The 27,098-nt window shown below is 44.1% G+C and overlaps 1 protein-coding gene and 1 pseudogene across 2 annotated transcripts in view; one reads left to right on the plus strand and one right to left on the minus strand.

Annotated features, from left to right (window-relative positions):
- KCTD1 (potassium channel tetramerization domain containing 1) overlaps window positions 1–27,098 on the minus strand; it is a 184,061-nt gene that overhangs the window by 150,190 nt on the left and 6,773 nt on the right. The gene's annotated exons all lie outside the window — the stretch shown is intronic.
- On the plus strand, window positions 7,546–15,985 carry LOC306642815 (ATP synthase F(0) complex subunit C2, mitochondrial-like; annotated as a pseudogene). The gene is made up of 2 exons (XR_013766870.1): window positions 7,546–14,498; window positions 15,606–15,985. The product of XR_013766870.1 is annotated as an ATP synthase F(0) complex subunit C2, mitochondrial-like (transcript).

The following is a 27,098-nucleotide window of genomic DNA, read 5'->3' on the forward strand; positions in this document are numbered from 1 at the left end:
CTAAGTAGACATTAAATTCCTGTATGGGGACCTCAGTAGATGCTACTTGTATACCTACTCTAAACTTCCTGTGAAAAGTGTTTTCCTTAACAATTATGTCCAAGTTATTATTTATTTCTTCATTTGACTCGCTAAATAGATTTTACTTCTGATTATAAAAAGAACTATGTGCTCACCTTTGGAAATAGAAAAGTGAAAAGAAGAAAATGGAAAGTTTCCATATGATGAGCACCCTCTGTATGGCACTGGGAACATGGGGTGCTGGCCGCTGGTTTGTGTATGTGTTTGGGGGTGATGTAGATGTACTGTAGTTAGCACAGCAGGGGGTCCAGAACAGCTTCTCCCCCATGCTCAATGCTGTTAGGATGGGTTTTGTTTTGCTAGGTGCTTCAGGGATGCTGCCAACTGCAGGTCCTATTTTTCTGGGCCAGTCATAGCCCCCGACGGACTCAGGGGGCCTACCCCTGGGCAGTGGACTGGAGCAGAGTCTGCAGGCAGTGGTGGGGGGTGGCTTTAACAGAACAACGCCCCTTCTCTGCTGGACGTGGCCCTCTCTGTGTGTCTTCAGACTGGAGCTGAGCGCTGCCATCACACCGCAGGGTAAGAGTGCAGAAGCAAGGGGCCGCCATTCATCAGACCCCAAATCCCGTTCTCTGGACTTCTGGGGTCTGAGCTAACTCACGGCCTTCTCAGGTAGGTCACGTTTAGTTCTGTGTCTTCTGTGCCGAGTAGCCCAAATCATCCCGCCCTATCTTGCATTCTTTCTGCAATAGTGTGATGCGCATATTTTCCTTGTCATACAATAGTCTTCAGAAGCCAGCCCTGCAAAATGGACATTGTTTGCTTGTGTCCTGCCCTACAGGGCTCTGAGCTCTGTGTGTGCAGAGATGGGTTTTTTTTGTTTTGAGGTGTTTGCCCCCTTATGCTCAGACCCTGGCAATGTCTGGCTCAATAGGGACACTGATTTTGTGGAATGAGGGAAACTGATGAATGGGGACAATTATTGAGCTCACAATCATTCTTAGCTGTTCTCTAAGGAACTGGGTTTACCAAAGTCACACTTTGGTAATTTGAATTTGCCAAAGGTAAGTCTGAAGGGGAAAACAACCTCTATTTTAATTTGATACTGCTTTGTGACACATACAAATTGCAAATTAGAGAGTAATTTTAAAATAAAAAATGAGTGCTATGCCTTCATTGCTGGACAGCACTCACCCTCAGACTCGGATGGTGCCTATCACCTGATTGAAAAAAGGATTCTTCACAAAGCTACGTTTAAGAATTCACTGGGGGGCTGGGGTTGTGGCTCAGTGGTAGAGCGCTTGCTTAGCCCGTGCGAGGCACTGGGTTCAATTCTCAGCACCACATACAAACAAATAAATAAAGGTTCTTCAACAACTAATAAAACAATTAAAAAAAAAAAAAAAAGAATTCACTGGGAGTTGGGTGCAGTGGCTCACGCCTACAATCCCAGTGGCTCCGGAGGCTGAGACAGGAGGATTGAGAGTTCAAAGCAGGCTCTGCAAAAGTGAGGTGTTCAGCCACTCAGTGAGACCCTGTCTCTAAATAAAATACAAAATAGGGCTGGGGATGTGGCTCAGTAGTTGGGTACCCCTGAGTACAATCCCTAGCACCCCACCCAAAAGAATATTGGGGGAGATGTGGGTATTTATTTTTTATTTTCATGTTTTGTCCTTCTTTAATGTAGGGATGTCACTTCTGGTTCGAACTAACAGTCACACCAGTGATGATCTGGTCCATGCGTGCTTTTCCCTCAGTCTGGAAGCTCTGAGAAGTCCAGAGTCATATCTGCCTCTGTCGCTGAACCCAGCACTTAGTAGTGATTACTAGTAATTACACAAATATCTGTTGAATGGCTAAAACTTGGGAGGGGTGGGGAGATACATGTTTGAAAAAAAAAAAAAATGCAGGCTATCCAGGAACAGAGTCTATAATTTGCAGGTGGAAAAAGAAAACAAGGACAAGGTGATGTGGGGGCGGGGGGGGGGAGGGGAAGAGGAAAAGCGAAGGCAAAGGAGCAGAAGAATCCCACCTTTCTTCCCCCCAACCCAGTTGCCCTGAGGAGATGCATTAACTGGAATCAAGCACAAGGAGGCGCACCAGAGGGGCTGTGAATGTTGATCTACTGAGCACTTTGGTCTTTGCTAACCTTATCTTTATTAATATCATGTTGATATAGTGTGGCTTGAAAGCAAAATTTCTCTGGTTAAGACAGTCCTAGGAAACCGAGATCCTTCTTTCATAAGGTCATCATGCACTTCAGAAAACATTTTTTTTTCTTTTTTTCTGTGTTTTTGCACTGCTAGGAATTGAACCTGGGACCTTGAAGACGCCAGGCAAGTGTTCTATCATTGAGCTACACTCCCAGCCCCAGAAAACATTTTAATCCAGGATAAATAGAAATTAAATATGCAACTGAAGGTCCTCGGGTACTTTCTGTGGCCTCTCTGCAGCCGAGTTAAATTGGTTCCAGAAAGGAGCCAACCGGTTCATGGATTTCTAGCCATTCATTCCCCAGGCTTGACCTCTCCTTCTCTACTGAGTATGGACTAATGAAAAGGCACTGAACTGGAACGTTAAACTATGAATTCTGTTCCAGGTTTTCTCTCTCATGAGCTGGGTGGCTAAAGGTAACATTTTAGGCAAAGGGAACAGCCAGTGCAAAGGCCCTGCAGCAGGAAATGACTTAGTGTACTTCAGGAACAGAAAGGGGGCATTGTGGCTGAGCAAGCGGGGAGAGTGACATGAAATAATGATGCCTGTTCCTTGTTTCTGAATTTCATCTCCCTCCTTGAGGGTTTCTAACTTATGTCTTACCTCCTTCTTGAACTTTCTCTGACGGATCTAAGGATCCTTCATCTTTGGACTTCAGCGTTTCCAGAGTACACCATCATTGCACTTACAACTAGAACCTTAAAAGTAGCTCCCACGTACTATCTTCTATGGCTGCCTATTTTTTCTTATGATTTTATTACCTCTCTTCAATTTGATTCTTGTCTTTGAGAGCATATTTTTTTGATTTGTCTGTTACAAAAGCTCAACACTAGTAAGTTTTATTGCTGGGAAAACACGAAGCTTCCAAAGTCACTGTTTCCCCACCAGGGTGTACTTGAAATATTAGATGGAACCACGTGGAACTGTGATTTGTTGTGGGGTTAAAAATATTAAACATCAGCAACTTCATATGATTCAACCTCTATTATAACATCATTTAAAATTTCACTATAGTTAAATCTCCACTGACTATCTTAATACTTTGGCTATGTTTCCAGGAAAATTCTCATCTTGAACTTGAGCTCTCCAAGGAAATGTTCCCTTTTAATGGAGCGATGTATCTTTGGTCACCTGACCACTCTCTGTATTAGCTGTGGGTGGCAAAATTAAAACAACAACAACCACCAGAGGAAAAAAACTCAACACTATGTAATTTAGCATTTGTTTAATTTAGGCATGGATGCGGCATCTGGATTTTATGTGTGTGTCTAGTTTCTAGTGATATGATTTGAGAAGAGGAATGGGTTCTTACGCATGTGTGACCTAGTCCAGAAATTCCTGATAGAAGTCATGACTGTACCTAGTTATCCATAAAGGAGGAAGCACCTGGTCCTCGCTCTAGGCCGGGAACTTGTTGGTGGAATTGCTTTTCTGTGCCTGACTGGAAGAGGAGAAACCGGTGCCCCCAGGGATCTTGCAGGCTGCCAGCAAGCTGCCTTGGCCCCTGCCCGCTTCCTCTCCTCTGATCTGCCAGGAGTGGTTAGAATTACAGCCTTCCCCAGGCGGGGGCCCTCCTCTGCTTCCTGAATGGTACCGTGGCCATAGAATTCACTGGTGCTTTATGGGAGTCTGTGTTCTCTATGCAAAACACACTTTTCAGCGTTAATCATTTATTTTTCATTCAGTTGAAGGCACTTATGCAATTCTTTGAACGTCAGTTTTCTCACCTCTGAAAGAAGAAGGACCTGAACTAAACAGTTTGAAATCTTCATCAAAAGACCAAAGACTTTTCATTGGTGAGGTGTTTTTTGGGGGTGTGTGTGTGTGTGTGTATGGTTTTCTTTTTTTTTTTTTTTTGTACTGGGGATTGAACCAAGGGCACTTAACCACTGAGCCACATCCCCAGCCATTTTTTAAATATTTTATTTAGAGATAGAGTCTCACTGAGTTGCTTAGGTAGGGCCACACGCAGTTGCTGAGGCTGGCTTTGAACTCTCGTTTCTCCAGCCTCAGCCTCCTGAGCCACTGTGATCACAGGCAGGCACCACTGTGCCCAGCTTGGTGAGGTGTTAATGCATCTGTCACACCTTTATCACGGATCTGATTTTGATCATAGTGCCCTATATTCCGTTTCTGTGCCAGTTTACTTTAAAGGGTGGAAATTTATCTTCATCTGAGCAATATACATTTTGGGAACAACTTTATTACAGCTTAACCAGACTTCTTCAAACATGCCAAAAGCACTAAGAAGGACAACTTGAACGTTCTCAAGAAGCAGTTTGAACTGGGGGAAAAACAGTAAGAAACTGTACGCTTTTTTAAGTTTAAAATCCCCCTCTTTTCCCTTTTTCTTGAGTTTTAAAAATAGCCTAAATGAAATCTTACTCGACTTTCTACAAGAAAACATACCTTGAGGCTTAGAGGCAGCATTAGAAATTTCATCCTAAAGAATTATTTTTTGGGGGGAGGGGATGGGGTGGAGTTATAAGAGCCTGAAGATAGATGCTTCTAATTAAATTGCCCTCTCAACCAGAACAGCAGAATATACACTATAATCGCCACAATTCGGTTTAAATCTGGGACGGAATGATAATTTTGTTAGTTCAGAGGTTTTTTAAACTATGGCTCATAACTGCTGGAGTTTCTGACGACTTTTCAAAGGTTCTGCAAGGCATGTGTATTTGCCGGGGGACCAGGGGACTTTTAGTAAATGAGTAAATAAGAAAGATTTCACAGTCTCAGGAAGTTTCGACAGGTCTCAGATGATTAGGAAGTGCTGGAGTTGTCTTTCAGGCTTTGCACAATGCGACAGACCTGCAACCTATTATTAGGGAGGAAGTTGAGGATGCATTTCCACAGCAGTGATGGATTGACTCGGTTCCACCTGCGTCCTTCCTCCCAGGTTATCTGCAGGGCAAGCTTGAGGGGTAAAAGAGGGTGATGGGAATTGTAAAGGACTAATGAGGGAAGTAGGTCCAGCCCAGGTCCTGGCCTCTGCCCTGCAAGCCAATCGAGGGGGAGCTCATCAGTCACAGGCAAAACAGATCATGCGTGCATTCACTTGTACAATAACTTTGATTGAGTACGATAGGCTTAGTCCAGAGCTAGGGGCAGGAGATACTGAGGCAGAAGAGGTGGGTGGGGTCAGCTGCTCACATTCTTGGATGAGCAGACATTACTAGATAAATATACAGGGAATATGTTAGTTAAAATTGTAATAAGAGCTGTGATAGAAATTTTGAGTTTTACTGAGAGCACAGGACACAGCTGCAACTAAGCCTGCTGGGGGCAGTAGGCCTGTGAAATAAACATTAAACTGGAATTTCAAAGGTGAGGAGGAAGATATCCCTGGCAAAGAAAGTGTTGTAGGATCAGCTTTCCATCAGAGGGACTAGCGTGTGCAAAGTCCCTGTGGTCAGAAAGAGTATGAGTTTGTTCGAGGAACAAATAAGGGGGCCCGATCTGTCTAGAGCAAAGTTTCCCAAAGTGTAGTCCACAGAACCCTGAGTGTCCCTTGGGACCTATTCAGGAGATTGGCAAGGTCAAAATTGCATTCCTGGAGCTAGGGATGGAGCTCAGAGGTATTGCTTAGCATGAGTGAGGCCCCAGATGTGATTCCCAGTGCCACAAACCAAAACTCTGTGTTTCTAATAAAGCAAACATGTGCTTTGCTTTTTTCTTTCTTTTTTTTTTAATTGTGTTGACATTTATAGGAATAGAATAAAAGCAATGGTGGGTAAAACTTCTGGCACCTTCAGGTAATAAGAGCTAGGGCGCTAACTGTACCAGTTACTATACTTTTCATTGCATTTTAAAAAGTGCCAGTTTCACTTCAGAATGACCTTGAAGAATCAGTAAAAATGATTAATTTTATTAGGTCTTAGTACTGAGTATGTGTCTTCTTAATGTTCTGAGTTCTAGCATGAGGCACTTCTGCTGGGTGCTGGCTGAGGCAGCTGGTCTCAAGTTAAAGCACTCTGGTTGCACCGTGAGCTGTTACCCATTTTTCATGGAACACCATCTTCACTAGAAGGAACAACTGACAAACCAAATGTGGTTATTAAGACTCGGGTAACTGTCATTTTCTGAAAGTGAATGACGCCTGTCAACTCAAGGAAAACAGCTGGCAGCATTTCTGCCAATAATGAAATTCAAGCTTCTGAGTGAAAATGTCAGAATTGTGAGAAACCTGTATCTGCCATTCTGTATGGCTTTGATATCTTCCCAATATTTGCAGGACATGCTTTTCAGATAACATCGATGGCATTAATAGTGCAGTTTCCTAACAGACTATATAATCTCTCATTTTGCCACAGAAACTTATCAAACCTCCTTTGTTGAGGGGAGGGAGAAGGGAAGAAATGGAGAATGAAATAGGAAAAATTATGTTACATCATTTACTAGTGTCACAATGAACCCCGCTACTATTAAATCTATAATGTACTAATAGAAACACTTAAAAATCCTCCTTTAGCCAGGTGTGGTGTCCTGTGCCTGTAATCCCAGAAACTTGGGAGGCTGACAGCAGGAGGATCACAAATTCAAGGCCAGCCTCAGCAACTTAGTGAGGTCCTAAGCAGCTCAAAATAAAACATAAAAAGGGCTGAAGATGTGGCTCAGTGGTTAAGTGCCCCTGGGTTCAATTCCAGAACCAAAACCAAAATCTCCTCCTTTGTCAAAAGCTGCATTTTATTTATAAGTTAAAACACAAAAATTCTAAATAGAATAAAATCAAATGCTGTATCCATAAACCAGGTAGGGTTTATTCTGGGGATGCAAAACTATTTTAATATCAGGAAATTAACAAAATTACCTCAACATTTAAAGGAGAAAATATGATCTTACCAACAGGTATTGAAGTCAATGTAACAGACATTCCTAATAAAACCCTAGCTGAGGTATGACTAAAAGGAAATCATTTACATATAATAAAAATATTTCCGAAGCAACCCTCTATTGAATATACTCATGGCAACATTAAAAACATGATGTACATCCACAAGACACTAATTTACAAAAAATACTATAAGTAAAGAGCAGAGAGATCAGAGAAGGGAATAGGATGGAGGGAAGGGAAGCGGAAGTACCGGGGACCGCATCAGAACAAATTGTGCTCCGTGCTTTTATAATTGTGTCATCGTACAGTCTATTGTCATGTATAACTAAAAAGGACCAATTAATTTTTAAAAAGATTGCATTTTAGCATGCATGAGGTCCTGGGTTTGATACCCACAAAACAAACAAAAAAACCAAAGAAATAAAACCAATATTTCATTTAAAAATGAAATCTACATAGATAAGTCTGCCATGACCATTCTAATTTGACTTTCTCTTGGAAGATCAAGTGAACACAATTAAAAAAAGAAGGAAAGAAAACACAATTAGAATAAACACTTGAAGAAATAAATATTTTTTTATAGTTGTCAATGGACCTTTATTTTATTTACTTATTTGTATGTGGTGCTGAGAATTGAACCCAGTGCCCCACACATGCCAGGCAAGCGCTCTACCACTGAGCACAAACCCAGCCCCAGAAATAAATATTTTTATCAATGATATAAAAATCTAAGATACCGTAATATTTTTTTTAAAAAGGCCTTAGAATGCATAAGAAAATATAAGAACAAGAGGATATAAGGTAAATAAAAACACGGGTATCATTAGCTTTTCTCGATTCTAATAACATACAGAAATTGAAAAGGGAAAAATGTTCTGTTCATAAAATAGTGAGCAAACCCATGTAGGAACACAGTTAATAATGAAGGTTCATCTGAATGAAGGAAACATAATCATAGGAAGGGTCATAAAACAGGGTCTGAGGAGATGGAAAAATATTCCCCGCTTTTGGATCACAAGATCATCTCTCCCAAAGAAATACATAAATTGTGCGCAATTACAATTAGAACTGCAACGGGTTTTGCTTGTTTGTTTGTTTGTTTTGGTGGGGAGAAAGGAGAGCTGGCTGGATAAAATGACTAAAAACTTCTTATGGAAGAATAAAGCTCAGGAAGAGCAGGAAAAGAATAAGAAAGAAGAGCAACAGGCAAATTACCTTACTGGACATCTGCATGCATTGTAAAGATGGTATGAGGTAAATGTGGCATTGTTATGAGAATAAGAAATGGACTAGTGGAAAAGAAGAGAGAATCTAGAAATAGTCTCATACAGGAGAATTTAATAGACATTGTCTATCAAATGTTAGTAGTCCAGTTTAGTGGGAAAATAAAAGAATTATTTTATAAAACAATACTAGTATAACTGTCTATCCATCTAAAATAAAATCAAATTCCTATTTTGTGCCATATACAAAAACACATTCCCCAAGTATTCAAGTATTAACAGTAAAGAACAAAACAAACGATTACAGCAATATCTAGGAGTGCTCATGGATGATCTAGGGACAAAGGAATCTATAAGATTAGAAAACATAGAGGTGATAAAAAAGATACAGGTGACCACATTAGAAATGGTCCCATAAACACATAGGGTCATTATTTGCCAATTAAAAATTAAAAAAAATTTAAAACCTGGTGCTCACCCCCAGTGTGTGGGGTAATAGATACTATAAACAAATTTAAAGTACAAATGATAGCTTCAGGGAAAAAACTGGTAACCCAAATAGCAAACATTAATTTATATAATATAGAAAGTGATATTTATAAACTAGCAACCCCAAAGAAAAGTGATTAAAAAAAGATAGTTTATTGAAGCAAAAGTCCAGACAGATGACAAATATACAAAAAGATGCTTGGATTTACCATTGTCGGAAAATGCAAATTAAAGTAATAACAAGATATCACGTGAAGCTCGTCAAGCCCTCCAAAATTGAGAACATCTACAACACATATTACTGGTGGACATGGAACGTTTATGGCATTTGGGGAAAGAAATGTGGTAGTATCTATCCAAATTTTTTTAAAAACACAGAAGAATTAACAAGCTGTGGTATAGGCACACAATGGAATACTACTCAGCAGTGAAAACAACTCTTCTACATGCAAGAGCATGGTTCAATCTCAACAACCATGCTGACAAAATAATCCAGACACAAAAGAACCCTGACTGTATGATTCCATTCATGTTGAGTTCTAGAGCAGGGAAAGTTCATCTGCAGTATTGGAACCATGTATCAGGGGGTTTAGTTATAGCATGATCTTAAAAAGTGGGAACGAGTGGAGATTGCTTCATGGTGGTCCACATCAAGGTCTAGTGCACCGTCAGGGAAAAGGAAAGGAATCAAGCCACAGTAGTCGGCTGGGAGGGATTTCTACAGGGTTATTACCCGAAGCAAGGTGCAGAAAACACTCATGCTAGGATGCTATTTTGTGAAACAATGACCCCCAACCTTCCTGTGCAAACGAGTATAGGTGACACGCATGCATGTGGATGTCATGTCTGTACTTCATCATGGGAACACAGAGGAGCGCATAGAAACACATGTGTTAGGAATGTTCCTGTGGGTTCTGGGCGAGGGAATGGGAGGAAAAGAGGAGGACAGGGGCAGCAGGCTAAGAGAAAAGACTGAGCTAAAAACAACAATAGGAACGTTGTCATCGCATTTGTGCATTTATATAACTAAAATGTATATTTATAGACGACTTCTCAAAAGGATGCTGTCCATCTTGTAGATAGTTTTAAATTTGGTCCTTGGATGAAACTAGAACTTTGGAGCTCTGTATTTGGACTCTATCATTTTGGTCCCTCTTTATTTTTACCAGGTTGAACCTCAGTCCTCTTGCTTTTACAGAGAAGGAACTAAAGCCGAAAAGTTTGATGGGTGTGCCCAACGAACACAGCCAGGAAAAGCATGGATTTGAACCCAGACAGACCAAAGCCACAAGCCATGCACACCGCTCAGGGTATTAGCTAAACACTTTCTGGGACTCTCGGGGAGATAGGGAGGCAAGGTTAAAGGTGGTCCCAAAAAAACTCAGCAAGAGAAATAAATTCGGGAAAAAAAAAATAAAATTAATTGTAAAAATCCATGTTAAACAAAAATATCCACATCTGCAAAAAGGTCAGGAAGCTAGCCTGCATGTGGCACCCAGCTCAGCCCTGCTCACGTGACCTGGTCTCAGTTGCCTGGGAATCTGTCTTTATGAACTATTTTCATATTTTGTTCATCATGGCTTTTTCGCATTCATTTTTATTTTTAAAGATATTGCATTAAAATATCATTTTTTTGCGGGGGGCAACCCTTAAATGTTGGGCCTGATGTTTACTGTCCATCCTGCTCTATGATCTGCCCATCTTCATAGAAAATTTGGCAGCCAAATGAAACTAAGCAAAACATGGTGGATCTCTGAGGTTCAGGTTTCCTCATCTATAAAGTGGGAATAATAATCATAAGGAATAAGGAACTAAGAAGATCTGAACATGGAATTATTTGTGTAGTACACGCGTTGTTGGGACGACCCTTGCTCGTGAAGGGATAAGCAGGTTGAGTCCCCCAGTCTTGGACATGCTCCCTTGCACATGGCCTGCCCACACCCGTTGCTGGGGAACGTCCTGGAATCTAGTCTCTTTGGATGGAGATTTGGCCGTTATAGGAGACTTCATCAAGCATGTTCCATCTCCTGCTTTGAATATGTGACATGAGAATGGACAGTGCTTCTCTAGTTTGAATTTGACACAGATTCACCCAAGGACCTTGTTGAAAAATCCCAGAGGCTTGGGAGGCTGAGGCAGGAAGATTGCCAAGTTCAAAGTCAGCCTCAGCAACTTAGTGAGGCCCTAACCAATTTAGCAAGAACCTGTCTCAAAATAAAAAATATAAAAAGGGCTGGGATGTGGCTCTGTGGTTGAACAGCTCAGAATTCAATCCCCAGTACAAAGAAAACAAAACAAAACAACAGAACAAAACAAATACCCAGCACTGAGTGTAGCTTGGCGGTGGAGCTTAGCATGCTCAAGGCCCTGAGTTTGATCCCCAGAATCAAAACAAATAAAAACACCATGTTCGGACTCAGTGGTTTTGGGGAGAGGCCTGAGCCTTTCATTGCTAACAATTCCTGAGTGATACCAGGTTACTGGTCCACAGACCTCACTTGCTTTGAGTGATGAGGAGTTACCAGGCCAGGCACATGGTGAGCTGGTGAGCAAGACCCTGACGTGGACTCAAATAATGATAGCAGCCTACATGCAGGTGTGGCTGTGAGCACTTCCATCTCCACAAAGCCCTGTAAATCAGGGGCTGCCATGTCGACATCTGCCAGCCAAAGGCCATCACGAACACACCTCTGGTCACACATAGGTAGGTCTATTGTTCGCTGCAGTGAGTGAGGACAGAGAGCAGGGAGTTGGCGGCTTTACTATGGGATTCGGTTGGAGCTGGGAGAGTCCGAGCTGGGTTAGGAAATGAGGGGCTAGTCTGAGACCGGGTACAGTGCAAGAACGAGGACAATTCGATGATTGGGGGTATTGTAACCACCCGTTTGTCCACGAGGATGGAAGATCAAGGTGGGCCAGACATGCCACCAACAGAGAAGCAAGGCTATTCCCAGCCCTGCCCCCTCTGTCTTCTCTGCACTGGGAGCAGCTCTCTTGCCACTGTCCCCCACCCTCTGAAAACATATGCCTGCTCCAAGTTCCTCTCCACCCGCTCCTTGGTCAGCACCTCTCAGCTGCTGAGCCGGCCACAGACACTGACCCATGAGAGCTTCAGCAGCTTGGCAGTCCCGTGTCCCCTGACCTCACTTATCCCTAGCTGCAGCTTCTACACCAGCACCATCTCAAGGGACATCGACACAGCAGCCAAGTTCATTGGGGCTGGGGCTGCCACAGTTGGGGGGTGGCTCTGGGGCTGGGATTGGGACTGTGTTTGGAAGCCTTATTGTTGGTCTTGCCAGGAACCTTCCCTGACGCAGCAGCTCTTCTACGCCATGCTGGGCTTTGCCCTCTCAGAGGCCAGGGGGCTCTTCTGCCTGATGGTGGCCTTTGTCGTCCTCTTCACCATGCGAAGGAGCCGTCTCTGCCTCGAATTCCTTCTCCCGTATCTTGCCTGCCCTGTGTGTCCCTTTTCATTAACCTCCCCAGGCAGTCTGGGGAGAGTGGTTGGCTCAGGGTTTGACAGAGGAAAGGCAAATAAATACTGTATTAAGAAGAAAAAAAAATAGAGAAGCAAGAGGCAAGTTGGTCAGAAGACGGGGAGTTAATGCTCGTGTTTGCTGCATGTCATTCTCCCTGTCTGTTACCCACGGTCACCAGTGGTCTGGTTGCTGGTTTGATCTCACCTAGCCATGGAGTGACCTTATCTGATCACTGTTTTTATTCTGCGAGTGATACTTACACTCCTTTGGGAACACTGCAGCCAGTCCTGTCCTTTGACCTGGACAAGCCAGACCCCTGTGCCTCTGAGGACCCCTCACATTGAGTAGCTCCTTGGAAGTTGCTAAGTCCCTCCTACAGGCAGACTGGCAGTCCATCATGCCTGTGGGCCCTGAGCCCGAGTTGGAAGTCACGTGGAGCCCAGGTCCTGTTTCTGTTCTTTGGAGGCTCTATGAATCACTGCATTGAACGTGGGGGTGCCCCATCCCTTTAGGAGGACCAGGACTCACACCCGTGTGGTCAGCATGTGGCCCTGTGCTGGGATACCTGTTCCAGGAGGGCAGCCTGGCCACTGGATTGCTCTTGCTGGCCACCGATGCAGTATTTCTTTCAAAGGACAGCGTGAGACTCGGTTGCCACGATGGTCCTGACATGCTGTTGTAGTTTGGATCTGGAATGTCTCCCACAGGCTCACGTGTTGAGGCTTGGTCCCCAGTGCAGGGGTGTTCAGAAGTGGGGGGGCTGAGGAGTGCCTGGCTCATGAGGGCTGTCATCCAATCCACCAATGGGCTCTTAACTGAATGGAGGTGGTGGAAACTAGGAGGGGGGCCTAATTAGAAGAAATAGGTTCCTGGGGTGTGCCCTGGAAAGTTTTATCTTGTCCTCGGTCCTTTCCTTGCTCTCTCCCCTTCCCAGTCACTATTCAGTGAGTGGCTTTGCTCCACCATGATGTTTGGCTTCGCCTCAGATCCAAAGTGATGGGGCCAAGAGAGCATGAACTGAAACCTCTGAAATATTTCCTCTGGTAAGTTGATTTTCTCCCGCAGTTTGTCACAGTGACAGAAAGTTGACTTGCATACATGCCAATCTGGAGTGACTCAAATTATTTATAATAGATGGTGACCCAGAAAAATATTTGTGTGAGGTCTCAAAATATTTGGGTACACCCAAGGATTGGACCCCCATTCCAACCTAGCCAGCATGTGCCAGGGCTATTTCCCACTTTCTCCATTATCATCTTATCGAGAAGAGGAATCTGAAGTTCACAGATTCAGCAACGTCCCCTCGTTCCACAGCAGGTCAATGGTGAAACAGGGATTTGAACTGCGGCTCCGGCTCCTGAGCCTCTTCTTTAACCCACCACCTTCCCTTACCTGCCTTCCTACCTCCACTTACACCTCGTTAGCCTCCAGCCTCCTCGTTTGTGCTCCCTATACTGCTGACTTTCCCAGTGCTGCTCCTAGTTTTCAAATTGCTTAAAAATTATTTTTTAGTGTGCTACTTGGAAATTTCCAGACATCTACACTTTGCTGGTTCCCTCCTTCCTCTGTCAACTCTCTCTCCTTTGCAGTGTTTTTGACTGAGTGGGGGGCAGCAGGGGTCTCACATGCTCCTTCCTAGTCTCCCTCCTGGATTTGTCACAGGATAATGGGAACATCCCAGAGTGTTAACTTTGGCTTTATGTGGACACCAGAGGCTGTGAACAAGGAAGAACGTTCTTTCAAATGGCAGGCGGACTATCCAGATTGCTGGGGGCGGTGCTGAGGTTAGCTGTGAGGAGGAGGTGCCGTGTGGGAGGAGATGTGAAATGTGCTGAGTCTTCTATTACGGGGTCAGCCCACCTAGTGTGCTCACCCTTCCCTCTGCAGATTTCAAGAACTGGAAACAGGAAAGTTGGACCACGAATAATTAGTTCGGCATCCTTTCAACAGCAAGAGGCAGGTAGCCCTGTTGGTTCAGTGGGGTGAGGCCTGTTTTCTGCTGAGAAGATTCCTGAATGCAAAAACAGTAAGAGGGTCTCTCTGTGTAAATCTAGTGGTCAGCCCACCCTGCAGGCAATGTGGACAATGGAAAGAGTGTTGGCTTTGGAGGCTACTGACCTGCACTGGCCAGCTGTGAAAGTTATATATGCCCTCTTGGACTCAGCTTCCCCATCTGAAGAGTGGGGAGAACAGTTCCTTCCTTAGACTGCTGCAGCACAGACTGGAAAAGATGAGGTCAGTGCAGAGCTGGGTACAAAGTATATTGTGGCAATGGATTCTCTTTTTGTCTGAGGGCACGGGCTGGCCCTCCCTAATGTCACTTCAAAAAGGGAAGTCTCTTCTAAGTATATATATATATATATATATATATAGTTCGTTTCAAAACACTGGTTGCAAACCAAACATCCATTCATACTTCCAAAGCTTTTGTCCCCACTGTCACCCCTGCAGGTGATGAAGTTCAAAAGCTCTGAAGCCCGTTATGTAATAGAAGCTTCTTTCATGTATCCCAAACTCCTACTCTCTGCAGTTCAGTGGTGACTCAGTGCAAGTTAACTCTATTCGTAGCCTTCCCAGTACCTTTGACAGTTGAATATCTTCTTTTCCTTTTTTAACATTTTATTTATCTCTCACCAGAGTTTTGCTGGTACCTTTAAAGTCTTAATATATACCTGCAAGAAGATTCCAGGAGTGAGAGTCCCATACAATTTCTTTTTCGGTTTCAGAATTTCTGGTCCGGCCTGGGATTGGCTTGGGCTGGAGCAGCAGCCTCAGCGCAGGGGCTCAGTTAATGCCTTTGCTTGTGGTCAGTTGTGTCAGGGTTTGAATCATGCCTCTATTGCTTACAACTAAGTCCCATGTGTCCGGTGGGTATGACTGTTCCAGCCACAGACAGGGGTGGGGGTCATGGGGCCCATGCAGTGCAGCCTTCAGGGACCAAGAGGCCAGGGTGAGGAGCTGCAGCAGCTCCCAGCGCTATTTCCAGTGGCCAGTCCACCTTGGGACCAAGCCTCACTCATCTTCCCACTGCCACCTCCCTCCTAATGCATTTCCAGCCACATTTTCCATGTTTATTGTAGTCAGTTCTCATACCTACAGGTTCTGCAACCTACCTCCCATGGGAAGAAATTGCATGATTTAAACTAGAAGGAGGGACGTGTAGGTTAGGTGCTTGAGCACCCTTGGACTTTGTATGTGCAAGAGTCCCAGAATCCATTTCTGGTAGTTACCCAAGGACTATATTGCCAATTGGTATTCCTGATGTTACTTTTATTATGCTGTCCTTCTGCTTTAAAAATCTTTTTCCAAACCCCCTTTTTTATTGATTAATCCTGTACGTAGAGCCCTGCATGGACCAGCTGCCTTCCTCCTCCACCTCCTTTGCCTCCACATCCCTCCAACCGTCTTCAAGCATCTGAGGAGTCTATCTGGAGATGACAGTGAGGCTGCCACTCGGTCCACAGACTTGGGAACTCCCAGATGGCTGCGTGTGACAAGCAGGCCCCAGATTCAGGGGAGAGAGTGGCTGGAGTCTGTCTCTCCAAGTGTGCAGAGGGGTCTAGTTTGGTAGAACTGAAGTCAGAGGAGATGGGAATCCATGGCAGGAAAGGACACTATAAAAGGAGAGGTTGAGCTGGTGCGGTGGTGCATGCCTGTAATCCCAGTGGCTCAGGAGGCTGAGGCAGGAGGATTGAGTTCGAGTCCATCCTCAGCAATTGAGCAGGGCCCTAAGCCACTTAGTGAGACCCTGTCTCAAAATTTTAAAAAATATGTATATAAAGAAAGGGAGACTGGGATGTGGCTGAATGGTTGAGCACCTCTGGGTTCCATTCCTGCTAAAAAAGAAAGAAAAGAAAAGAAAAGAAAGAAAAGAAAAAGGAAGGAAGGAAGGAAGGAAGGAAGGAAGGAAGGAAGGAAGGAAAGAAGGAAGGAAAAGAAAATAAAAATGAAGGAAGGAAGGAAGAAAGAAAGAAAAGAAAAGAAAAGAAAAGAAAGAAAGAAAGAAAGAAAGGAAAGAAAGAAAGAAAAAAGAAAAAGATGCTGGCAGAACACTGCATTTAGGGGCAAAGAGGTCTGGAGAGGCTGGAGCTGGGGATGTAAGTGGGGCAGTGGGAGGTGTCACCAGTAAATATAACCAGGTCAGGTCAGGGCATGCAGGGCTTCCCAGGCCAGGCCCAGGGCTTTGGGTCATATCCTGTAGGCCACTGGAGGTTACTGAACATTTTTAAGCAAGGACAGAACATTGAGTAATTTTCAAAGAAAAGATCAGTTAAATGGTTGTAAAAGAATTTCATGGTTATTATAGAGAATTGGGAAAACATGGAAAAGTAAAAATTTGAAAATAAAAATCCTTTGGCCCAGAGATAAACACTGATAATGTTATTGTATTGACTTATTTTTTGGTGTTGGGGATTGAACCCAGGGTCTCACACATGCTAGGCAAGTGCTCCATCACTGAGCTAACCCCCAGCCTCCCTTGACTTTTTTTCTTGAGAGAAAGTCTCACTAAATTGCCAGGGTTGATCTTGAATTTCAGATCTTCTGGCCTTGGCTTAACCTCCTGAGTCACTGTGATTACAGGCCTATCCACTGTGCCAGCATGTATGGACTTCTTTTTTTTTGGCGGGGAGGGGAGTTACTGGGATTGAACTCAGGGCACTCAACTCGACCAGTGAGTCACATCCCCAGCCCTATTTTTTATTTTTATTTGGAAATAAGGCCTCACTGAGTTGCTTAGGGCTTCACTTTTGCTGAGGCTGGCTTTGAACTTGAAATCCTCTTGCCTCAGCCTCCTGAGTCACTGGGAGTACAGGCAGGCACAGGCAGGCAGCATCAGGCAGGTCCTTCCACCCCCAGCTCCCGGCCCGTCACAGCCACTGTGTAAGGGTGCTTATCGGGTGGCACTATAAACACATCTTGGCTTTAGTCCTCACCATGACACTGTACTGGGTACCACAAGGGGCTTCTCTGGGTCACCGTTGGTAAGTGAGATGGGCTCCGGGGCAGACCTTCCAGCCACAGCACCTGTTTGAACCCTGGGCCACTCTGCTGTTTAGAGATCACACTCTATCATGTATATATATATCGATGTGCATGTGCGCAGGTAGAGGAAGCCTTTTGTTTAAAATGGAGTTGGAGTCCTAATTTTCTGAATTGGGTTTTTGAAAGGAGAGCTTTGGGGAGAGCAGGCAGGAGAGGTGGGGAGTAGCTCACGGCGGAGACTTGGGATGGCGTTGCAGTGGTCCACAGGAGAGCCACAGCTCCCCAAGGAATGAAATCAAGGGACCGGCAGGAGACAGTTGCGGGAGGCCTCCAGGAGAGAGGAAGAACGAACCTGCATGACTCTGCGCATGCGTGTGTCACTGTGTGCGAGCCCACGTGCACCTGTGGCTGCCTTTCAGTGTGCGTGTGCCTAGGCGGGAGTCAAGGGAGGGAAGGATCAGGAACATCAGCACCTGGCTGGGTGGGATGGCCACTACAGGAGGAGAAACTCTGGGAGAAGCAGGAAGGTGGTGAGTTTGCTCGGGGCTTCAAGGGCTGTGCTATCTCCCAAGTGGAGGCGTCCACTGGGTCACTGAGGCGCGCGAGTGCAAAACAACGGAGTCCGCTGTTGTTTGTATGGAACTGGAGGGACACATGATCTCCTGGGAATGGTGGCAATACAATGAAGAGGAGGTTATCTGTAGAGGAAGCTCAGGGACATGGTCAGGGAGGACAGCAGCTGTGAGCTGGATGGCACTGTGGGATCCAGATGCTAATTAGAGAGCAGCTAACCGCACCCGAAATCACACAAGCAGGGTTGGGTGGGAACAGAAGAGGCGCTAGACTCTCAGCTCTCCTCCCACACCTGCCTTCAAGACCCTTTCCACGTTCACCTCGGGTTCGCATTGTCGTTCCCACCTGGCACGTGGGGTGCATCTCTGAGGCCCATTTACGTTCTCACCTCCTCCAGTAAGCCTTCTGGACCGCCGAGCTTCTGGCACTTTCCTGATGACAGCTGCCCTCCCAACCACGGACATTTATCTGGTTTCCCCAAGATTCCGAGCCTGGAAGGCAGGGACTTGACCTTCCTTATTGTCCTCTTGGTGCCTGATCACAAGGTGCTGAATAATCGGTTGCCTATAACCCACAGCCTACCTACTATTTTACTTGTGTAGTTTGGATTTTTAAAAATATACTTTCTCCATACACCAGAAGTTCCTCTGCCCTTTTTAGCTTAGTCACAGTTTTGTGAATTCTTCCCACGACACACTCTTCCCCGTTGGGCTGGCATTTGCAAGTCAGGCAACCCGAGAGCTGCGTCTCGCTTTCTGCTCGCTGTCCCCTTTTCATTTCCCCACTGATCTCTACTGCAGTCATTCCCCGCCAGTCCCCTCACCCCAAGTTATGAGATGCCTCCCCCCAGAACCTCGGGTGCATTCTTTCTGGACACGGCTGGGTTTGCCCAACCTTTTAACTCTTTCTAGGTATCCATCAGTCCCTTGGGATCAGGGCAGATATATTTTGCTCCATGTTGATTCTTAATTTATTTTTAAAAAATTCTTTATATGTATATATATTTAGTTGTTGATGGACCTTTATTTTATTCACTTACTTAGATGTGGTGTCGAGAATCGAACCCAGTACCTCACACCTGCCAGGCAAGTGCTGCAGCACTGAGCCATAACCCCAGCCCCTCCATGTTGCCCCTTTGTGTGTGTGTGTGTGTGTGTGTGTGGTTCTGGGGACTGAACCCAGGGTCTTGTGCTTGAGAGGCAAGCACTTTACTAGCTGAGCTATCTCAGAGCCCTCTATGTTGCTTCTTTAGGCACAAAATATGGTGACTTTTCACCAGCCCTCTTGGCACCTATATTGGCATGATATGTCTTGATGCCAGCTTCACAACTCCATCCTGAATTCCTTCAAGACTTGTAGGTTCAATTTAGAACCAGAAAGAATCTGCCCTCATCTACGTGTGTATGTGCATACATACATGTGTGCATGTATTTGATGAGTACCAGGGATAGTTATGCTGACAACGGCGTGGGTGATAGTAACTACCATTTTCTGAGCATTTACTACCTGTCAAGCATGTAGTAGATGCTTTATAGATGCTCCTTTGTTAACCCTCCCTTCTTGGCCTGCTGCTCTCCTGTGGCCTGTGGGATCTTGAACTTGCTCTGAAATTATGGCAATGCCAGAGGGGTGTTGGGGCCTCCCCTGAGGGGATGTAACAGAGGTAGACCCAGGATCTCTCCGTGATCAGCACGGGTTTTCTGCAGAAGCTCCACAGCAGCGTGGAAGTGGATGTCCTTCTCCTGTCTCATCTCAGAGAGAGTGACCAGAGGTCTGGATGTCACAAGTGAACTTGGGGAAGCAATGACACACGTTTCCCTCAGATTCCAAAGGCCCCCAGGGCACGTGCTGTGATAATATTCCACCCAATAAGCCATGGTAGATGGGATTCTAACTAATTAAAAAGAGACGCCAAGAGTTTAGAAATTTTCCTGAAAAAGAATAAACTGCCTTCCCAATTTTGATTTTTAAACTTTCACTCCTGCTTAGGGCTATGACCATTTCCGTTGAAAATTGGTAGAAAACAGTATTGATGTTGAAAAATATAAAATAGAGCAATAACTACTCCCTGTATCTCTGAATTGCTTGGGAAAACAACAACAACAACACCACATTCGGTTAAGGAAATAAAAAAGAGAACTTCAAGAAATACTGGACTCAGTGACAAGTGGAGATCCAATTTGGTATTTAGGGATAGTTAGGTGGCATGCCACATTCCAAGGCTGCAGAGGTTCTGATCCCAGGAGAAGTTAAAAATAAAGCCTTTTAGAACATGTTCCACCCTATGTTTTGTAAAGCTGTCCCACTTTGAAAAGGCACAAGCACAGGCTGAAATGAAAGATGATTGGAAAGGTACAACCTGCAGGGAAGGGAGGAGGGAGGGGGAGGGAGGAGGACGGAGGAAGGAGCAGGGAAGGAGGAAGCAGGGAGGGAGGCGGGAGAGAAGGGAGAAGAGCAGAAAAGATGCTTTTCTTCTGAGTTGAAGGTGTGCATGTCAGTCAGTTCAGGCTGTCTGAACAAAACACCTTGAGATTGGGCTGCTTAACAGAAGTTTATTTCTCCTGGTTCTGGGCACTGTGAGGTCCAGGATCAAGGTGCTGGCTAATTCAGTCTGGTGAGGACTCTCTTCCTGGCTTGTAGACGGCCACCTTCTTGCCATGAGCTTCACAGATCCTCTTTGTCCATAGGCAGAGAGAGTTATCTGGTGTCTTTTCTTGTAAAGACACTATTTTCATCAGATTGGGGTCCTATCTTTATGATCTCTTACCCTTAATTACATCCTGAAAGACCCTCTCTCCAAACACAGTCACATTAGGGCTTAGGGCTTTAAAGTATGAATGTGTGCAAAAATAGATGGGTTGTTTTGCAGGGGCCAATGGAAAGAGGAAGGAGGGATGGCAAGAAAGGCAAAGAGGATTAGTAGAACCGCAGAGGGGAATTTTCATATTGGGAATAGAGAGTAGACATCTCAAAAAATCAGGAGCATGTTTATCTAAGTGCAAATGGGTTTGAGATTTTGAGAAGAGTAAAAAGTTCCAAAACAGCTCCATGAAGAATGAGACAAGAAGTTCCACGGAGGCTGCCAAGCAATAACAAGGGACCAGTTACCATGATGGCCATCCCCACACGGGCTTACGTGTTACCTCTTCAGGGAAGTCTCATCTGACTGCCTGTTTTGATTGTTTTCTTAATTAAATTCTCCTCCTGCCACCCCAAGAACATAAATTCCATGAAAGCCTGGATCTTTTTTGTGCATCATTGTGTTTCTAAGGTTTGGGGTGGTGCCTGGCACAGTAAAATCCACGTAAATACTGGCTAAATGGATGGATAATTTTCCGATGGCACCAGTTAGAAGAATTATGTGGACAATCTGCTCCTGTCACTCAGGCTCCCAGGAACAAGTGAGGAAGAGTGAAAGGGGGTATCCAGGGCTCAGTGTTAGCGAGCCAGGGAGGACAGAGGCCAAGGATCTGAAGGAAGAGAACTAGTGAGAACCCAGCTGAAGGAGAAAAGCAGGGAGGTGAGCGAAGAGGAAGCAGAAGGGACTGCAGGCTGCCCAGATGTCAGAGGTCAGGGTTAGTGGGAATGAATGGGTGAATAATTTACTCTGGTCAAAAGAAGAATGCTGGCTATTCTGGAGGCTGAGGCAGGAGGATCACAAGTTCAAAGCCAGCCTGAGCAACTCAGCAAGCCCTTGTCTGAAAACAAAATTTTAAAAAGGGCCTGGGAATAGTGTGGTAGTAGAGCACTTGCCAAACACTTGGGAGGCCCTGGGTTTGATCCTAAGTACTGTCAAAAAGAGAAAGAAAAAAAAAAAAAAAAAAAAGGAAGGAAGGAAGAGAACACTGGTGTAGGTGTAGGAGACTACTGAGGAGGAAAGGTGCCAAGTGACAGAAGTGTCCCATCAGTGTTGGTGGCAGGGGGTGGTCAACATGAGGTAGGAGGCAGGAGGTCCTGAAGTGCAGCCCTGATGCAGGGCAGCCCTAACATGTGTTCCAGGAAGAGCAAATCTGAGAGTCAGTTGCTACTAACAGAATAAGGAGCTCTATGGTTCAATAAGTTTAGAAAATGTAACTTAGAAAACTGATTCTCCATATTACAAGACTTCTAAGGACCTTCAAAAGTTGGGTGTGGTGGCACACACCTGTAATCCCAGATCACATGTTTGAGGCCAGGCTCAGCAACTTAGTGAGACTCTGTCTCAAAATTAAAAAATAAGAAGGACAGGGAATGTAGCTCAGTGGTAAAGTGCCCCTGGGTTCGATACCCAGAAAAAACAGACAGACAGACTTAAAAGACTTCACAAAAGCATATACTGTTTCCTAAATTTATTTTATTGATGAATCTTTTTCCCCCCTTTCCAGGAGCATCTCCAGGGTCTACTGTGCTCCTAGAACAGAGGTTCTCAAAGTGAGGTCCCCGGAAGCAGCAGTAGGAGTATGCATCAGGAACCTGTTAGAAATGCAAATTCTCAGACTTCACTCCAGATCTACCTAATCGGAAGTCCTGGGAGTGGAGCCAGGAATCTGTTTTTTTAACAAGCTCTCCAGGCAATCCTGAGGCATGTTAAAGTTTGAGAACCACTGAGCAAGGAAATACTTCTGGGAGCCTGCTTCATGTTCATATTTGGGAAAGTCTATTCATTCAGGTGTTGGATGAGTCACCTTGATCATGCTGAAGTCATACAGTATGAATACAGAGATTGACATGGAGAAGAAAAATCTGAGTCCAATAGCAATATGCAAATTATTAGATTGTGAAATTTAATACTAGCCTAATTAATGTCACATCAAAATATTAACAAAACTAATTTTGGCTTGACTTTTTTTCAGCTTACTCATCCTGTACGTCCTTCTGTTAGCATGAATCAAGACCTGACTCTTTTCCAATATGCTTTTCAAGTTGTTGGGTGGGAGGGGAAGGAGAAAGAAAGAAAAGTGGATTTGAAATTGATTTCCTTTCATTTCCTTTCTCCATCCTTTGACAGAGGTACCAGAAAGTAATTATGAGACCAAGAGGTAGAAATGAAAAAGAAGACAGATCATTCATTCGTGAGATACATAATTGGCTTTTGAAGAACCAAAAACTTGTCCTAAGTATCAGTGTTACATATTTGGCTATATAAATTCATATTTAAAAATAAAATAATTATTTGCAAACAGCCTTATACATCAGTCAGTTCAGAAGTATTTCACTGGTTTTCCTGATAAAAGGTATTGGGTTAATGCAGAAATTTATCAGAGGCATTCATTTTCAAGTGTTAAAAAATATTATCCATCTGACTCCTTAGCAGAATAATTTGGAAGTGTTCTTATCAGACATTTATAGGCTGCAAAAGAGTTGTCAAAAATAACTCACCTATATGAGCACTTCAACTGTACAATTAAAAAAAGGAATTTAGGTGTATATTTTCAAAAGTAAAATCTATAAGCCTAAAGTTTAAAACTCATTTTGACTCAGAGTTTTCTATAAGAGGGAAAAAGAAACAAAGAAGACCCTTGAATAATTATGCAGAATTAAATGGCTGAGCTCTTTAAATGATTTGAGCTTTAGCTAGAAATATTCTTAGTTTCTAGTGCATTTAGACATAAGGAGATATCAAAAGCGAAAGAATAGCATTATGCAATGATTTGCATGAACACAAAGGTTTAATTGGAAGAAAAAATGATAAGAAATGCCCCTGATTTCTAAGGTGGCTGTCTTCCATCCTGTCTCACTCAGCCCTGGCTCATCTCCCAGCAACGCACATGATTGGCAGGGTCTTCTTGACTCCATTGGTTATGAACTCCTGTGGTTATTTCTACTAAGCAGGGATTGAAATGGAGGCAGGTTCCATCAAGATCTGTTTTTCCCATAGAAAACCTGCACTTTTTATATAGATGTGACTTATACAACCTTCGAATGATTCATTTCTCACATACTCTGGATTTTTGAAATACCATATTCACAGTCACTGAAAAAGGCTTAGTTCTAAAATTTTGCCCCTGATTTGGAGAGTTGTCTGTTCTACCAAACCTCATTTTGGCATACTGCAGACAGTAGAGTCCAAAGTCAATTCTAAACCCTGCCTTCCGTCCCAGACTTAGAAGAGCATTTTTGACCAGGAAAGGGCTAAGTTAGCAAATAATGCAAGTGATTTTCTTCCACCATAGTGGGTTTCAACAACTCACCGGCAGAAGCAACATTCTATTACCTGGCCCTCATGTACAAGAGGAAGGTGACCGTCACTTAGCTGATCACCTGGATCTCTCTACCGCCTTGTGAAATGAGGAGCAATGAATCTGAGCAGAGGGAGGCAGTGATGAACAGGAGTGGAACCAACTGGAATCTTTGTGGGCTGCTTTCCATTTCTGAAAATGGTGGCGAGGCTACAAAGATCTAAGGGTCCCTGATGAAAAATTTAAAAAGAGTAAGATGTTAAAAACCTTATCATATTCAACTGGAATATAAGCCCCATATACTCCCATTGTTGATTTCTCTTATCTCTAAATCACTCTGCCAGCTACCCAGGGACCCTTCACTGAGCACTTTAATATATTGTAGCCTCACCATTAATTTGTTTTTCTGTGTCCAAGTGTCAATTAGAGCAAAAGTGGGTGTATTTCTTTTGAACCACTTTATGGTGTTTCTTACGGGGTTGGGGTGAGGCACAGAGTAAATATTGTTTTCCTCCTTTCATAGAGTGGCTGAGAGGATTAGAGGAGTTAACAAGTGAGCTTGCTAGCATACGGAAAGTGTTTACTAATTATTGATTATTAGTAACAATCACTATTAGTACTAATGGATGAAGAACAGACTCTGAAGCTCGAATGCACTATCCAAATCCTGGCTCTGCCACTTACCAGTGTGTGACACCAGGCAAGTAACTTCATCTCTCTGTGTTGCAATCTCATCTGAAAGATGGGTTTACAAAGACCACTCCCTCTTGAGTGATGGAAGAGGATTCAACGGGATAATGTATTGCAAAGACCTTGAAAACCAGCCTAGCACGGGGAATCATTGTATTGCTGTTACATGTTTAATTCTTACAACAACCTCTGAGGTGGTTTTATTACCCGCCCCATTGTACACATAGTGAAAATAAGGTACAAGGTCACACAGTTAAGTGTTCTCCCAGTGACACATGCCTGTAATTCCAGCTGCTCAGGAGGCTGACACAGGTGGACTCCAAGTTTGAGACCAGCCTGGTCAATTTAGCAAGACCCTATCTTAAAACATGAAAAGGTCTGGGGGTGTAGCTTAATGTTAGAGCACTTGCCTAGCATGCATGAGGCCCTGGCTTCAATCCTCAGTAGCAGGGTTGGGGGGTAGAAAGTGGACTCACAGTTTTAGGCGACCATTAGACCAAGTTTTCAATTCCCCACTTGAGAGGGTTCGTGAGTAGCACCAGACACTATTCATTACACGGTGGCACATGACTGCTTAACCCTGTTACCATCTTTACTAGTAATCCTGATTACTAACTGGTATGCATTACTAGTTGGCACACCCACCGCATGGTCGATGCTGGAGGGTGACAGTACTTTATTCTGTGAATCTGATGAAATCCATAGGAAAACAGACCTCTTTCTAATCCTTTGTATCACTGGGAGACTAGCAGTAGGTGGATTCTAAGAAAGGTGGCCTCGTTCTCCCTCCTCCCTGGCCCACATCCCAGGAGGAAATGGGTAACTCTGAGGTGTTGATCCTCCCAGCTGCCCCTACTGAGCCTCTCAGTTGTTCCTGTGAAGGAGCCAAGGTGGGTTTTAAAAGCTGCTTTGGTCAGGCACAGTGGCACTCACCTGTAATCCCAGTGGCTCAGGAGGCTGACGAAGGAGGATGGCAAGTTCAAAGCCAGCCTCAGCAAAAGTGAGGCACTAAGCAACTCAGTGAGACCCTGTCTCTAAATAAATACAAAATAGGGCTGGGGAGGTGGAGTTCAATACCCGGTACATCCCCCCAAGAAGAATAAAACCCCCAAACAAACAAAAAGTCATAAAAAGGACTGGGGATGAGGCTTAGTAGTAAAGCTCTCCTGACTTCCGCAACCAGCACATAAAAAATCATAAATAAATAATAGAAATAAATAAATAACTGGTTCGGTCTCCCTTTCTACCAAGGGTGGGACAAGGCTAGAAACTAAGAGAGACCAGTCTTGGAAAGACCTGGAGTTTACTTGTGAGTGTGTCGCTGCCATCTGCTGGATGGAATGGATATCGGACCAGTTCAAAAGCTGCTTTGCTGCGTGTGTAATAAGCAAATTCACTGATTGCCATCGTGGGCTTAGAACCTAGTGGTGTATTGGCATCACTTCCCTGCTTCGGTTCTGAGTGTCTGCAAATTTTGGAAATCCCATGACTACTGTGCCCAGGAGGAACTTCATGTGAATGTTATCAAAAGGTAAAAACCAAGGACCATCTTTGAAACATCCTGTTTCCCACCAACAGTTTCCATGTTCAAATTTGGTCTGTTCCCAAATGGTTAATCTATTTGATTAGAAAAAGCCCATAACCATCAGGCAAGCAGGGCATCTGGAAGAATTTGGACCGTTTTGTCAATGGGAAGTGGAAAGTACCATCTGGCTTTACTTTTAGGTTCTTTGAAACTCTGTGTTCATGTAGCCAACAATTAATTTATTGAGCACTTACACTGTATGCCAAGTGCTGTATTTGAAGACTGGGAGTGTAGTGGGTATAGCTTGATGTAGAATGTTTGCCTTGCATGGCTAAATTCTGGGTTCCAGCCCCAGCACCACACACACACACACACACACACACACACACACGGTGGGGGGTGGGGAGCAAAGATGAATAAACACAGTTCCTATTCTTAGTAACATCATATGGATATTTTCTGAGCACCTACTATGTGCTGGTCACCTGCATCCCATTTTATCTCATTTAATTATCAGAACAATTCTCTTACCATCTCCTTTATGGTTTAGAAAACTGATGCTTAGAAAGATGAAGTAATTCAGCCAAGATAATAGTTAAATGGAGAGGAGTTTGTTATCACCATGGACCGATATAGCTTTTTTTTTCCCCCACAGAGTCTTGGTCTTTTGTTTTATACACATTTTCTGTTCCATTAGCTACAAATTTCTAGCAAAGTGAAAGTGCTGCAAAAACAGTAAGTGATGATAGTAGCAGATGCTTGGGAAAGATTTATCAGGAAGAATATTCCTTCCTCTAGCGACCGTTTGAAATCTATCTAGTTAACATTCTCTTCAGTTCATAAGTCTTCTTCTAAACAGTGGCCTTGGTGGCGGCGGCACGAGCTGAATTGCTGTCAGTTTTCATT

The sequence above is a fragment of the Sciurus vulgaris genome (assembly GCF_902686455.1).
Source record: "Sciurus vulgaris genome assembly, chromosome: 13".
NCBI classification, from domain to species: domain Eukaryota; kingdom Metazoa; phylum Chordata; class Mammalia; order Rodentia; family Sciuridae; genus Sciurus; species Sciurus vulgaris.